At 41.8% G+C, this 13,752-nt stretch overlaps 2 protein-coding genes across 9 annotated transcripts in view; both read left to right on the forward strand.

Moving 5' to 3' along the window:
• eapp (e2f-associated phosphoprotein) overlaps positions 1-13,752 on the forward strand; it is a 261,478-nt gene that overhangs the window by 211,579 nt on the left and 36,147 nt on the right. The gene's annotated exons all lie outside the window — the stretch shown is intronic.
• The window catches only part of LOC129707222 (uncharacterized), a 45,835-nt gene that overhangs the window by 18,119 nt on the left and 13,964 nt on the right, over positions 1-13,752 (forward strand). Inside the window, exon 2 of one of the 8 annotated variants that reach the window (XM_055652075.1) lies at positions 9,080-9,142. The exons of the other annotated variants lie outside the window; for them this stretch is intronic. The gene's annotated coding sequence lies outside the window, so the exon portion shown is untranslated. The remainder of the gene's footprint in view (positions 1-9,079; positions 9,143-13,752) is intronic. 8 annotated transcript variants of the gene reach the window in all.

A 13,752-nucleotide genomic window follows, 5' to 3' on the forward strand; every position in this document is an offset into this window, starting at 1 on the left:
CAGAGGAGTGTAGTTTATTAAGCATTATGAACGATTTCATTCAATCTCTGCCATCATATCTTTTAATTTAATTTCCCAATCCACCTCAGTCAACTTACCCCTCACACTGGTTATTGCCTTTACTTCAGTTTAATGCTGTAATTTCAAACTTCATTGTACCACTCTCAAACTGAACATTACAGGGTATCGGCTTGAAACGTTGTCTATTTCTTTCGCTCCATAGATGCTGCCTCACCCGCTGAGTTTCTCCAGAATTTTTGTCTACCATTACATTCAACATGTTGTATTGATTGTTCCCATGTAGATCCTTTTAAAATTTCCGAATGATTATTGGATGTTGGCATTAGTTGCAAGAACAGCATTTATTGCCCATTCCTAATAGCACAAAAAATGATCTGCCTTCTTGAACAGCTGCTAACATTTTGGTGAAAGTATTCCCACAATGCTATTGGGCAGGGAGTTCCAGGATTAAGACCCAGCACTGCTGAAACAATGGTGATCTATTTTTATGACGGATGTGAGGAATGTGGATTGGATTGGAAGGAAGCCTTTTGCTCATGACTCCAGCATCTGCACAGTATCTGCGTTATTACCTGTCATGTATTTCTTGTTTTCCCTCTCTGTCCATCCCTCCCCCTTACTAGTTCTCCGACCACTCTGTCTCCCTGATTATTACCTGTCATGTATTCGCCATGCTTGAACATTATCTAGGTCTTGCTGTATGGAGGCATAAACTGCTGTATTTGCTCATTAGTTACCAATGGAATTGGACCTGGTACAATCATGTGCAAACATCCCCATATTAATGGAAAGAAAACCACTGTTGGAATAGCTGAAAATGTTTTGGCTCAGAACATTGTCCTGAGAATTGCTTTAGAAATAGGATGATTGATGCCCATAGCCATAGTCATCTAGTGTGAGGAGGGAATGCAGCCATTGGAGGTTTTTTACACGATAGACTTCAGCTTCATCAGTCGCATTGCTGCATTTGGTCAACTGCTGCCTTGGTGCCAAGATCTGTCACTCTCATTTCACCTCGGAAATTCAACCTCTTAGTCCATGTTGAACCAAGGCTGTGATGAAGTCTGGAGCCCAATATTCCAGGCAAAACCTTAACCGAGTGATAAGTGCCATTTGACAACATAGTTACCTTAGTTACCATCTCCTTGCTGATCACTGAGAGTAGACAAATTAGGTAGTAATTAGCTGGATTAGATTCATACAGCTTTTGAGAACAGGCATGGGCAATTTCTCATATGGTAATTCTTAAGAAGTATTGCACTGAAACAGTTTGATTAGAGGTACAGCCAAGACTTGAACAAGTGTTCAGTATTACATCCATGATGTTGATTGGTCCTGTAGTCTTTACTATATAAAGTGTTTGCAACTGTTTCCGTACACAATGTGGAATAAGTTTAATTGGCTAAAGGCTGGCTTCTTTGACAATGGGGATTTCAGGGGGGAAGCCAACTCCAATTATCCAGATCTCGGATCTTTGAGCCACCATTATTGCACATTTTTTCAGTGTTTCAATGTGGATTTTAGTACTTACAGGTTGTGTATCATCATTGTTGAGTATATCACGATGTTCTTGGGAGTACCTCTCCTCGGCTACAGAATTGTTAAACCCTATTCACGTGTTGATTTGGCAGGGCTACACAGCTTTGATTTTATATTAGTTGTTGTATCACTTATTGAATGGGGGATTTGCTGTTTATCAAGCACTGGAAAATAAGTGCTTTAACCTTGGAATCAACATGTAGCTAAAAAGAACAGTTTCTGTTCCCTATCATCACCATTACTTTTCACTTCCAATTCTACATGAATGGCCATTTGTACCACCGTACTGATCTATTTTCTCATTCTCCTATAATCTTACTATCATTTACAGAGAAAGCAAGACACTCATGCCCTGTTGGACAACAACAAAAAATATGGCACTCTATGCTGGGGCCATTATTGTTATTGGTTTATTATTGTTAGATATATCAGTGGAAAGCTTTTTTTGTGTATGTTATCCAGTCAAATCATACTAGTTGTGTTTAATACTTAATTGTGTACAACTAAGCCATATACGAGTACCATGATAATACAAAGAGAAAAATATCAGCGGTCAGAACATAGTATAATAGCATTACAATTGTAAAGAAGGTGTCCAAGGTAGGTTGGAACATCCTAATTTATGGGAGGACTGTTCAGTAATCTGATTGTAGTGGGAAAGTGGCTATTCCTGAATCTGGTGGTACATGCTTTCAAGCTTTTGTATCATCTGCCTGATGGGAGATGAGAAGAAGAAATGATCGTAGTTAAAACGGTCCTTGATTATGTGGGGCTTTCTCGAGTCAGCGTGCAGTGTAAATGGAGTCGATGGGGGGGGGAAGAGGTTGGTCAGTGAGGACTGGCTACATCACAATTCTCTGCAATTTCTTGCAGTCTTATGCCCCTGTCCCACTTAGGAAACCTGAACGGAAACCTCTGGAGACTTTGTGCCCCACCCAAGGTTTCCGAGCGGTTCCTGGAGGTTTTTGTCAGTCTCCCTACCTGCTTCCACTACCTGCAACCACCTGCAACCTCCGGGAACCGCACGGAAACCTTGGGTGGGGCGCCAAGTCTCCAGAGGTTTCCGTTCAGGTTTCCTAAGTGGGACAGGAGCATTAGGCAGAGCTGTTGCCAAACCAAGCTGTGATGCATCCCAATTGGATGTGTCCTACTGCGTACCTGTAGGGGTTAACAAATGTTGTTGGAGATATGCTGGACCTCCTTTGTCTGCTGAGTAAGTGGAGGCATTGGTGTGCTCTCTTTGCTGCAGCTTCAATGTAGTTGGTCCAGGACAAGTTGTTGGTGATAGTTATGCTTAGAAACTTGAAGCTCTCAACCATCTCCACTTAATCACCATTGTGATGTAGTGTATGTACACAACCTCATTTCCTGAAGTCAATAACAAGCCCCTTCATCTTGCTGACATTCAATAAGAAGTTGTTGTCTTGACTCCATGTTACTACGCTCTCCATCTCCTTCCTGTACTCTGACCCATCATTGTTCGCGATATGGCCACTACAGTGATGTCATCTGCAAAGTTGTATATGTAGTTGGAGCAGAATGTTATGAGCACAGTTATGAGTGTATAGAGAATATAGTAAGGGGTGAGCATGCATCCTTGCAAGGAACCAGTGTCAAGAATTATCATGGAGGTTGTTTTGTCATCTACCCTCACTGATTGTGGTCTGTGGGTCATAAAGTCGAGGATCCAGAAGGCTGACTCGTGGGTTCAGGATTTGAGATTAATTTGATTGGGATGTTGGTGTTGAAGGCAGAGCTGTTCACAGTTAATAGAAGTCTGACGTAGGTGTCATTGTTATCTAGATGTTCCAGCGGTGAATGTAGGGCCAGGGAGATAATGTCTGTGGTGAACGTGTTGCGACGGTAGCAAACTGTAATGAAGCTAGACTGTGTCTGCTCAGTTTTTACCCCACTGCTATAAAAGCACTAAATGTAGCCGCCAAGGAACGCAGGGGCGATACATACTAAGGGACTGTGGTACACTGTGAAATCGACAGAAGGATGGAGGGTTGGGTGTTTATGCGTGCTATTTTCATGATATTTATTTTAGTTGTTTATCTTTTAATATTTTATCTTGTATGTATCGTTAGCTTTTGGAAATGTTTGAATGGTGCACTGACTGGCTGACATTTTTAAATTTCGTTCTACATGGTTCATGTTACAATGACAATAAAGAAACTATTCTATTCTCCATGACCGACCTCTCAAACCACTTAATGATGGTGGATGGCAGACCCACTGGATGGTAATCATTGAGGCACACTGCTTTTCTTTGACACTGGGATGATACTGCACTGCTTAAAGCAAGTGGGGACTTCAGAATGGAGAATGGAGTGGTTAAAGATGTCTGTGAATCCTAAAATGATAGCCATACTCACCTGCAACAGTGAATCTGAGGCTGTCGGGGTGGACAAAGTCATTCCACTGATCTGGTTAAGGTATGTGTATAGTGCATTGAGCTTGTCGGGGAGGGACGAGTTGTTGCCAGCAATACTGTCTGACTTTGTAGCCCATTTTAGCACGCAAACACTGCCACAATCAACATTTATCCTGGGACTCTAGCTTGGTCTGTAATTTCATTTTGGCCTTCCTGATGGCTTTGCAAAGATTGTAGGTGTATTTCTTGTACCTCTCATGGTCATTTGACTTGAACGCTGCAGACTTGGGCTTGAAATTGGAATGGACCCTATGTTTTCCAGTTGGAGAGCATTCATATTGTCATCTGTAGCAAATATTTGTCTGCACACTTACTGATGAAATCTTTGACAGCAGTGGCATAGTTATTTAGGTTGGCGCAGAGTCCTTAAGTCCAGCCGACCTAGTCAAAGCAGTGGCAAAGTAACTCACCTGTTTCCTCAGACTAGCACAGCAAGACTTTCTGTAACAGATCCCCCCGATTCAGTTTCTTCTTGTAAGCAAGAGTAGAAGCATAACCAAGTGGTCAGATTTTCCAAAATGGGTCATATTGGTCCAATTTATAGTAGTGGTGAATAAAATTGAAGGTCAATTAAAAAGATGCGGCTTAATCTAAATACATTATAATTTATAACCTAAAAGATATAAAAACATACGTTTAAAGAACTGAATGTACAGTTCAAAAGTGGAGTGCAGTTCTTGGAGTACCAGCATAATTAATGGGAAAAGCAGAATCTCTACCATTGAAACAATCTGCACCTGATCTGTGCTTGGGACAGTACTCTAATGAGCCTATATGTTGCGAACCAAATAGGGTGTTAAACCAATACAGGGAAAAGCGATTAAAATTGCGCAGATGTGATAAATGAAAGAATGAAGGTAAAACTGGAGAGAACGGTATTAATGTGACATATACACAGACAGTGACAGGAATGGATAAAGGATATGGATCAAGGAGTAGGTAGACAAAATGCTGGAGAAACTCAGCGGGTGAGGCAGCATCTAGGGAGCGAAGGAAATAGGCGACGTTTCGGGTTGAGACCCTTCTTCAGAATGATGTGAGGGTGGGGGCGCGGGAAGCAGAAAGGAAGAGGCGGAGACAGTGGGCTGAGGGAGAGCCGGGAAGGGGAGGAGAAAGCAGGGACTACCTGAAATTGGAGAAGTCAATGTTCATACTGTTGGGGTGCTTCCTACAATTTACAGTGGGCCTCACTCTGGCAATGGAGGAGGCCCAGGATAGAAAGGTCGGATTCGGAATGGGAGGGGGAGTTGAATTGCTGAGTCAACCGGAGATCAGATTGGTTATCGCGAACCGAGGTGTTGGGCGAAGTGATCACCAAGCCTGTGCTTGGTCTCACCGATGTAGAGCAGCTGACACCTAGAGCAGCGGATGCAATAGGTGAGGTTGGAAGAGGTGCAGGTGAACCTCTGCCGCATCTGGAAAGACTGCTTGGGTCCTTGAATGGAGTCAAGGTGGGAGGTAAAGCGATAAGTGTAGCATTTTCTGCGGTTGCGAGGGAAAGTGCCAGGGGACGAATGGTTTGGGTGGGAAGGGACGAATTGACCAGGGAGTTACGGAGGGAGCGGTCTCTGCAGAAGGCAGACAAGGGAGCAGATGGGATGATGTGGCCAGTGGTGGGATCCCGTTGGAGGTGGCGAAAATGTCGGAGGATTATTTGTTGTAAGTGACGGCTGGTAGGGTGGAAGGTGAGGACAAGGGGGACTCTGCCCTTGTTACGAGTGGGGAGATGTGTGAGCAGAGTAACGAGGTATAGAAGAGACCCTGGTAAGAGCCTCATCTATAGTAGAAGAGGGGAACCCCCGTTCCCTGAAGAATGAGGACATCTCCGATGCCCTGGCGTAGACGGAGGAATTGGGTGTAGGGGATGGAGTCTTTATAGGAAGTAGGGTGGGAAGAAGTGTAGTCCAGATATCCATGGGAGTCAGTGGGTTTATAGTAGATAAAGTGTTATCAAGGAGTAAATAAGTAGATTAGACAAGAGGTTAAAAAATAACAAAAGGACTAAACTAAAGATTCTATGCAAGCAGCTTTCAAAATAGAACAGTTGAATTTTGAGCACAGATAGAAATAAATATGACCTCATAATCATTACAAAAACACTGCTGCAAATTAATGTACAATGGGGTTGATTATCAGAGAGTACATGATATTTAAGAAGGACAAGAAGCTAGGAAGACGTAGAAGAGTGGCTCTGTTATGGTAGTGTTAGCTCAATGGAGAGAGATAACCTAAATGATGTTACTAGGATTTAGAAGCAGTTTCCAGTTTTCTATATCTAGATTAAAATTCACCATGTTTATTGCCAATTATTTCTGAAAAGCTCCTATTATTTCTTCCATTTTGCTATGTCCTACTGTGTGATTACTGTTGGGGAGCCAATCCCATCGCTCCCACAAGCTTCTGTCTATTTTAGGGGGTAGTTGGGTCTGTTCCCTCAACGTGTGGTTGTATGGGTGGGGGGGGGGGGGAGGGGCATGCAGCGTCACACACTAACTACCCCCCCCCCCCCCCCCGCACTCACGCTAATGGAGGGGAGGAGGGGGGAGAGAGAGAGAGAGAGAGAGTGGGGGAGAGAGAGAGAGAGAGAGAGAGAGAGAGAGAGAGAGAGAGAGAGTGGGAGAGAGAGAGAGAGAGGGGGGGAGAGAGAGAGGGGGGGGGAGAGAGAGAGAGAGGGGGAGAGAGAGAGAGGGGGGGGAGAGAGAGAAGGGGGAGAGAGAGTGAGGAGAGAGAGAGGAGGGGGGGAGAGAGAGGGGGGGGGAGAGAGAGGGGGGGGGAGAGGAGAGAGGGGGGGAGAGAGAGAGGGGGGGGAAGAGAGCGGGGAGAGAGAGGGGGGGGAGGGAGGGGGGAGGGGAGGGGGGAGGAGGGGGGGGGAGGGGAGGAGAGGGAGGGGGGGGGAGGGGGGGGGAGGAGAGAGAGTGCCTTTTTACTTCAACCCAAACAACCATTTGCAGTGCCTTTTTACCTCTAACCATATTTTCATTTTCAAACCAAATTAAGGGTACTCACAGTGCTGTAGATATTTGTCGGTGTCATTCAAAGCTCTGATTGAGGCACACCACTTGCAGAGACTGATTGAGGCACACCACTTGCAGAGACTGATTGAGGCACACCACTTCCTGGTTTTATAGTCCCTCCCCCCTGCCGCCAGCAGGGGCAGCAGAGAGAATGGGGAATGTTGTAAAAACATTAATACCTCTGTCAATTTTCATCGACGGAAAAAATCCTCGGCACACACGCGGCGGAGGGGGGCTCTGAGCGAGGTGGCCAAAAATGACGGCCGTAGGTGGCGGCGTACTCTCGGAAATTGCAGCACAGAAAGCCGAAACCGGTCAAGAACAGAGTTTTAGTAATATAGATTTCTGCCCAAACCACTTCTACATTCTGGAAACAGAACTTAATTCACCATCCTTACTTAAGAATATATGTTAATAGATTGAAGACGGTTTAGAAGAGGTTCACTAGACTGTTGTTAAGAATAGGCAGATTGCCCTACATAGGAATATTCAATAGGCTGGATTTGAAACCACTGGAACTTAGATGTGTGAAAGAACATTTTTTAAGGCAGAGGCAGATAACTACTTGATAAACAAAGGGATTCAAGTATTTTGCAACCACTTTATCAGCTAGTCTTGGTACCTCCAATTCCCCCATTCCCCCAGATCTCTCTGTACATATATGTTTTTTGTATTGTGCCCTTGAGTTTATATAGTATCCCCTTTTGTTTCCTCCCATATGTAACACTTCCCATTTCACAACATAGCTGCCTCTTATCTAACCATTTCATCAGTCTCTACATTTGACGTCTACATCTACATGATCTAAAACTATTTGCCTCTATGGTTTGCTTTGCCTCTAAGTTATGCCTCGTGCAAATTTAAAAATTGTGGATGTAGCCAAATAATTTAATAAGTATGTCGTCAAGTCTGTCTGTGCTTCATCAAAAAACTTTTTCAAGTGCGGTAAACAGAATTTGACTTTAACCAATCAATGCTGACTGTCCCTCATTAATCCATCTTGATTTAAGCATCTGCTAATTCTTCCCTAGATGTTGAGAATCTTCCCCAATACATGGCAGGTTTATTAACTTTGATTTAAAAAAAAGAAAATGTACATTGTACATTTGTAATATTCCAGGTCTTCGCACTGCCCGTAAATCAATACATGTCTGGATGATAATGACCAGGGCCTCTGAAATTCCTCCAACTAAATTTAAATTACCACCAGGAAACAGGTTAGTTGCTCAGGAAGGGAAAAACTTGTTACAACATTATTATCAGAAGTTGAGATGGCATTCAGGATGCAAAGAATGAACTACTGCACAACAAGGAGTCAGTATCTGATGAGCATTAAGCTCAGCCAAACTAATATTGCGATCCTTCAAAATCCACATAACTGCATAAAATTAGTACAATCATCATTACTATCCAATGTAGTGATACTTGACTACCAATGTAGTGATTACCATCCAATGTAGTGATACATGTTGCGGGGTGATGCCTGTTTGGTCGTGAATAGTTGCCCAAAGAGTCGTACCTTTTTTCTGGTTGTCGCTGGATTTTCAACATTTAAAAAAATTTCGGCGACCTGCTTGCGACTATGACCGGTGCCGGCAAGTCGCCGAAAAAATTGCGTAAGTGGGACAGGCCCTTAAGATGAAGTGCAGTGCAGTGCAGTGACGAAGTCAAATGAGATCTCATACAGTAAAACTCTGATACCAGCGACTTTGACAATGCAAAACTGGCAGATTATTTGGACTGTTGGATGTTATTCCTATTAATACCCCAACACACAATTCACTTTTTTAAGCAATTACACAGTTTTATAATATTTTTTTCAGTGAATCTGTTAAGTTTAAAGGGAGCACGGGAAACAGAGACCCGATAAATTGAGGGAGCATGGGAAACGGGGCCCCATTGAATAAAAATGCAGCAAAGGAGCCAGGGCACCAACAAATAGAAAGGGAACATGGCAAACATCTCTGGTGAGTCAGATGCCGAAACATCGGGATTTTTGAATAGTCAGATAACAGATTAGTGTATCATGCCTTCACCTGACAACTAGCCATAACTGTTCCTTCTGCAGCAGCCAAGTCAAAGCTGGTGCTGTCACTTGGAGAGTCCCCAGAAAACAGGCTAAGATCCACAGGTAAGCCAGGAAGTAGAGGAGCTTCAACCTCCAGCTAATGTATGGATCTATAGTCGTCAAGTGAAAATTTGGCTCACGCATATCAATCTACTTACACAAAACATTGCCAGGCGCCACTGATAGATTATGGCATCTTCTTTCATCCAAAAAGACATTAGAAGGTATTTACTCATTTTTATATGAATTGAGGAAAAAAAATGTAGGATAGAAACAGGATAACTATGAAAAGTGAATGCAAGGATTGTAACGCACAATTAACCTGTCCCTTTGAAGCAAAATTTAGAGCTCATCTCCTTACAGTGAAAGCTTTACTATCCAGTCTTCAATTAACCTGAAAATTCTGCTAATCAACATTTTTTCCCTCTTAAACCAATGCAAATTAATCCTTCACAATCCAGGAAAATTAGCCTTTCTTTTGACAGCAGCACGGTGGCGCAGGGGTAGATTTGCCACCTTACAACGCCAGGGACTCGGGTTTGATCCTGAATATGGGTGCTGTCTGTATGGAGATTGCATATCTCTGGGTGCTCTGGTTTCTTACCACACTCTGAAGACGTACAGATTTGTAGGATAATTGGCCGGTAAAAGTTATAAATTGTCCCTAGTGTAGTGTTGGTCGGCGTGGACTAGATGGGCAGAAGAGCCTGTTTACATAATCTAAACTATCTCTAAACTAAACCAAACTATCCTGCATGCATTTCTATCCATTTTTATGTCGCGTGCATCCCCTCTTCTTCCATGTGTCATAAAATCATCATTGGTATAACAGAATATTGACAAAAATGTAGGCTTACAATCATGAAGAAGGTGAAAATAGTAAAGTATCTAGTAAAGTAAAAATGAGAATAATCTGATGATGGAATTTAACGTTCAATAATGTACTGTATAAAAGCTCAAAGGGTTCAACTTTGAGATGAGCAAGGGTGTAAAACTTATCATGCTTTTCAAAAATCAATACTAGCCCAGTTAGGCAAAGTAGGTTTGCTTTGAGATTGTTCAGAGTATCAAAAAAGCTAAGGACTTTCATGAGATAGTGCAGCTTACAGAACCCAACATATTTTTAGATGGTTGATTCTCACATTTAAACCTTTGTTATGGTATCTGAAATCCTGATATTTCAGTATGGAGGAAAAAAAATCTGCTAAAAAATACAGCAAGTTCTTTTAGAAATTGGTAAATGAACGTTGTCTCCCTCCAGAGAACAAATCTACGATGCCAAAACTGGGTTTGCGGTTTCATCTAAAATTGGCATAAGCAAGTGCAAGCGAGAAAACAGCGTCTGGCTTTAAGGATTAAGATTATTTTACTGTAATAACTGTGCTAATGTGGCGGGCATGCAGAAGGTAAGTTTACTGATTGCCAGAAAATACAACAAGAACTTTCAAGAGTGTCACACACCTACCAATGGAATATCAAGCACAATTTACTGCTTGCATGGAAAGATAAATCCATTCACATTGAATCCATCATGTTTTTGCATCAGCAGTAAAGGTACATTTGAGGAAAGTCAGAAGATACTAAAGACATTCTTATTCTCATTAACTACAGAGCCCATGTTCATGCTGGAAATATTTCCATAGCTTTCCTGCTTTCCAGTGTGGCAGCTCTTCTACAGTTGATCGATCAAGGAAATGTCCAAAACATGAAAAAACTCTATTGGAAGGATTGAACATGCAAACTGATGAACTAAGAGAGTACCATTCAAGAATGTCAATCCAAGTACACCGTGCAATTTATAATTTAACGTGTTGGGAATTCTATGGGTCGAACTTTGAGAAGAGTCTTCAGGAAACTTCTGCTGTCCATTGTGTTCGAGAGTGGCTTCTCTGATGAAGACTGTGAAGGTTTGGAAGCAAGCAAAGAGAAGCCAATTAGTGAAATAAGAGATGTCCTTAAGAATGCTGATACTCAAACCAACTTGCAGAACTTGGAAAAGAAGAAATTGAAGAATGAGTGAATATGGATCCTATTATCAAAGCCACTTCAACTTAACTGATGTTCATATCATCCAAAATATTAATCCTGACCTAGCCATTGCTTTTAGTTTAGATTCCCAGGTAGATGACAACCAATCTAACAAGTCAAAAATATTCTGGGCAAATGTTAGAAAAGATCTGGAATTATTCAACAAATGCTGTAACAAGAATACTCTTATTCTGCACAGGAAGTGTTATAGCTACACATGAACCATAACAATTTTATGAAGAAAAGGCAACTTAGTTTTAGGCAGTCAGACATTCAAAATTTGCTGCAAACTGCTTCTACAGCATGTGTGAAACTTTCAAGCTCTGCATTATAACCAATATCATCGATGCCAGCAGCCAGTTTGTAGATTCCCCTCCTGCAGCAAAAGAATCTTGATACAGTGTAAACATGTTAAATTAATGTAGTATTGTACCAGTGGAAACAAGTGAATGATAATTGAAGTGCATCGTATATTTTAAATTACTCTGTAATAGTGTACAATATTAATATTGTAATGCCTCTGTACTATAATAAATGGATCACAATTCATTCATGAGTATTGTAAAATATTGTATTTTGTTTCCCTTAGTTGTAAGTTACAATATTGATTTTATGAAAATATTCAATTCTTGTCTAACATATTTGACTAACTGGCATCTCCCATTCCTCATGGCTGCCAGATAGTAAAGCTTTTACTGTATTATGATTATAATAATGGGCCAACATCATTTGAGGAGTCCAGTTTTGTTAACAGTTAGACACAAAGAACTGCAGATGCTGATTTACAAAAAAAGACAGAAATTGCTGGAGTAACTCAGCGTGTCAGTCAGCATCTCACGAGAATATAGATAGGAGACATTTTGGGTTGGGACCCTTCATCCAGACTGATTTGAATTTGTGCGAGTCTGAAGAAGGGTCCCGAGCCGAAATGTCTCTTATTCGTGTTCTCCAGAGACGCTGACAGAACCGCTGAGTTACTCCAGCACTTCCTGTCTTTTTGTGTTAACAGTGATCTTTAGTGGTAGCCAAAATGTGTAGGAAAGAACTGCATATGCTGGTTTAATTCGAAGATAGACACAAAATGTTGGAGTAACTCAGCGGGACAGTCAGCATCTCTGGAGAGAATGAATGCGTGACGTTCCACTTTAGTTGTAGCCACTTGACACTGATTGAAGTCATGACCATTTAAAACTGAATGAGCTTATTACTTTGCTACCCTTTTAGAATTATTCCATATTCCACTCATGTCGGCATGTAGGCATAAGCATGGGCAAGAACTGGTAACCCAATTTTCTGGCATCTGGATGCTTTGGTAGACATGGTGTTGAAGTCTCTCATGAATATTGAACAAACTAAGGCCTAAGATTAAATAATATTGCATATCAGATGTCGTACCAAGGGCATGAATGGAATTACATATGACTAAGAAATAGAATTAGCGATTTGGGTCAATGACTTTTCATCGGAGCTAAGCAATATAGAGATCAAAAATGTTTTACATTCAGAGAATGGGGAGATATTGAGGTGGAAAGAGAATGTCTGCGTTAAGGTAGAATCAAAGAGAGGCTGAGTGACACAAAGTTATTGAAGGTTTGTTAGTTTCCAAAGATCAAACTTCAAACTGGTAAGTTCTCGTTTAATCTTACTGTTATATTCTAACTTCGCTACCGCTGTATTCCATTTGCTACTTCTTTGCCCACTCTCCCAACCTGTCCAAGTCCTTCTGCAGAGTTTCTGCTTTCTCTACACTACCTGCCCCTCCACCTATCTTCATATCATCTACACACTTGGCCACAAAGCCTTCAACTTACTCATCCAAATCATTGAAAAAACTTGAAGAGTAACGGTACCAGCACTGACCCCTGCTGAACACTACTCGTCACTGGCAGCCAACTAAAACAATCCCCTTTTTTGCCACTCTTTGCCTTCTACCATCTAGCCAACCTGCTATCCATGCTAGTATCTTCCCTCTGATTCCATAGGCTCTTGTCTTCTTTAGCAGCCACACGTGCGTCACCTATCAAAGTCGTTCTGAAAATCCAGATAAACCACATCCACTGACTCTCCTTTGTCTATGCTGCTATTTACTTCCTCAAAGAATTCCAACAGGTTCGTCAGGCAATATCTCCCTTTGACAAAGCCTATTTAATGATTAGCTTCTTCGTACTTAGAAAGCTCATTTTTTATAAAAATTTACCAATCATTGAAGCCAGGCTAAATGGCCCATAGTTTCCACTCTTCTGCTTTGCCCTCTTCTTGAACAGCGGAGTAATATTTGCAATTTACCAATCGTCAGGAAACCCTCCTGACCCTACTGATTCTTGAACGATTACTATTAATGGGCCTATCCCACATAGGTGACTTTTTATCAAGTATCAAGTATATCTTTATTGTCATTTTCCTGAGTACTCACCTACCCAGAGAAAACAAAAAAACCTTGCTCAACCAGTGTCCATTCAGTGTGCAATAAAAAATAAATAGAAATGAAAATACATATATCATGAACAAATTAAACACTCTACTCTCTCCTAAACATCAACAGGCGACAGCAGGAGACAATGCGGTCGCAACATGGTCGCCACATGTTTGCGGGTGGTTGCCGGAGAGTTGCCTTCATGGTCGTGGGGAGTTCCCGCATTCTGGGA

Source organism: Leucoraja erinacea, chromosome 21 (assembly GCF_028641065.1).
Source record: "Leucoraja erinacea ecotype New England chromosome 21, Leri_hhj_1, whole genome shotgun sequence".
Classification (NCBI taxonomy): domain Eukaryota; kingdom Metazoa; phylum Chordata; class Chondrichthyes; order Rajiformes; family Rajidae; genus Leucoraja; species Leucoraja erinaceus.